Raw genomic sequence first — 2,720 nt, forward strand, 5'->3', positions numbered from 1 at the left:
ATGTTTATCACTTGTTAAAACTCTTGATTACAATATTTACAAATATCCTATTATGTTATTAAATCATTATTGTATAAAATTATTGAACAATTATGATACTTTTTTCAAACTACTTTAAAATTTTACTATTCGTAATTTTATCTAAAAAGACAAAAAATAACTTTTAATGTTTCACTCTCAATAGGAACAATTTAGAGAAGAAAATATTTATAATTGTAATTTATAATTTCAATTAGTTAGTGATGATATGTTTATAGGTAACACGCGTGATATAGTTTGTACAATAAATCACTGATTCTGAATAGAAAGTGTGCTTTTATTGATTATGATGGATATGTACAGGTAAACAAAAAAATACAGCCAATTTTATTTTAATGTGAATTTATTTTTCATATCATATACCGATCTCGGGAGGTGGGTACATGGGTCTGTAATCTTATTTTTCTGCGGCAGGGCACATAACGGAGGCAGCGTCTAAACATCAAATCCGTTTATTTGTTCGACTCGTTATCTCTACCTTATTATGTCTACGTTTTTTTATGCCTCATCTGGTCGTACATCGATTGACTGGAGCATGAGGCATTTGTTTTTTTACAAACGATGATTTGTTGCAATTTCCAAATGCACTTTCTACAATCAATCTTTCTTTTATCATATTTCCCTTCGATTACAAAGATATAAAGTGCAATGGTATAGATGTAGACATATATAGAAAAAAATAACTTTTGATTGTATGATACGGTAGTTTTGTATCAGTGCGCAAACGCATCGATTATAGGAAATACCGTCATAAGCGTTGCACAAAGTTTCAATTTAATGTCAAATCTTTTTTACCACATTTCATGAAAGTTCATAAAATGAGCAAAATTTGTACCATTATTTTCTTATAAAGGGCACTCTTTCGTTTTCACTCCATTAATCTTTTTATATGTATATTTTTATTTCATGTTACGGCAATTTGAATTCTATTCAGCCAACGTTAATACAGGGATAAATGTTAATGTATCCTCTTCGTTAATAATGAAGTATTGTCTAAAAGCATGGCAGAAGACACTTGCCTCTTCTTTTACTAATGCTCCAGTCAGTTTAGTTATACATATTCTCTGCTCAAATATTATTCACGCATCGGATTATCATCCAATAAAGTTCTAAAAATGATCTTCACATACCATGAGCTCCTATATGCATTTTTATCAATAGTTATATCCTTATTAATGCTCAGTACGGTACATATGTGTATGTACAACATCGAGCAATCGACTAAGCATGCAGAGTTAAATAATCCTACAACGCTACGACCAGTATGACTATATATCAATCCGTAAGACAATATCATACCCCGATCTTATCCATTTATTACAGAAAAGATTCCAAAGGATTATAATCTGACTTAAATGGTCATTGTATGTCGCGTATAATCCATTGGAGTGGGTTCTCGAGCACTTTTCTAAACTTATCGAAGTTTAAACTTGTCGGTTTTTTAATGTAGACGCTTCGGTCTAAAAATGTGTAAAACCCCCAATTACATTTCAATATTTACAATATCTCATAGATGCGTGTCATACACGCCACAATTTACATAATATAACTTGGTGTTCATTTTGAAATCCGTTCTCTCTTTTTCTTCATTTTTTGTTGCTTTTATTTTATCAAACATCTCAGATTTCATTTTCTAACTGATTTCTCCATCTGTCAACCCACGTTTTGTTAACATTGTAATATTACAAAAAATCACATATTGTATTTTCCATTTACATGCGTTTCCTTGGTACTGATACTGTTCGCCTTCTTCAGTGCGTTAACAGCTTTTATATTCAGTTCGCAGAATGCTATTTTTTACACGATCGATTTTTTTTCAACGACAGTAGACTGAAAAAAGAAGTAACAGGTGAGACGTACTTAAAGACCCAGTTCACATGAATTTTAAGCACACAAAATGTAACTCTCGTTTACTCTACATAACTAAACGCGCGCATATTTCAATCACCCTGTTATATCTCTACATGGCGCGCAATTAAATCTACCGATAGAAACGTAAATCTCTGTAAAAGTTTCAAATTTGGGTCCCTGTATAAATAATGCCTCTTTGGCTTTATCTAACATTCCATCGATTTTTCTGTTCTCTGTTTGTGAAAAATCGTTCTATCATTGAGAAAAAAGACGATACGTAACGGGCTTTTAAGTTTTAGTATACATACGAATAAGTTTTAATATGCATTGCATGTTTAAACTTTAGAGGGAAACAGGGTGAGGTAGGGGGACTTTCGTACATCAAGCTATACACATTTTTACTGTTAATGTTTGTTAATTTCATCCTAACTATCTTAGCGCCAAGCAGCGAATCACACCTACGTAAATTGTCATTCAATTTATTCTATGTATATGTGTATATATATATGTATATATGTATATATATTTCGGTATGTATAATCGTAATGTGCGCGGCTACGCGATGAAATCACACGTCCTTGAAACCGATCATCCGTTTGTTATACAATTACAAGTTATCATTAGTTTTTAATGTTTCTTGTTTGGTAACATATGTTATATTATACATTCTTTTTTTTTATCAAAGCGTGAATTATTGTTAACAGTATACAAACATACGATGATCGGTCATTAATCAGCGATTAGGATAGTCATGCGAAAAATCGAGATGTGCTTGAAGAAAACGTTCTTCTATGTAATTCTTCGTGTCCTTGTATGGTTGTATTCTTTTC

The sequence above is a fragment of the Habropoda laboriosa genome, unplaced genomic scaffold (genome assembly GCF_001263275.1).
Source record: "Habropoda laboriosa isolate 0110345459 unplaced genomic scaffold, ASM126327v1 scaffold84, whole genome shotgun sequence".
Classification (NCBI taxonomy): Eukaryota; Metazoa; Arthropoda; class Insecta; order Hymenoptera; family Apidae; genus Habropoda; species Habropoda laboriosa.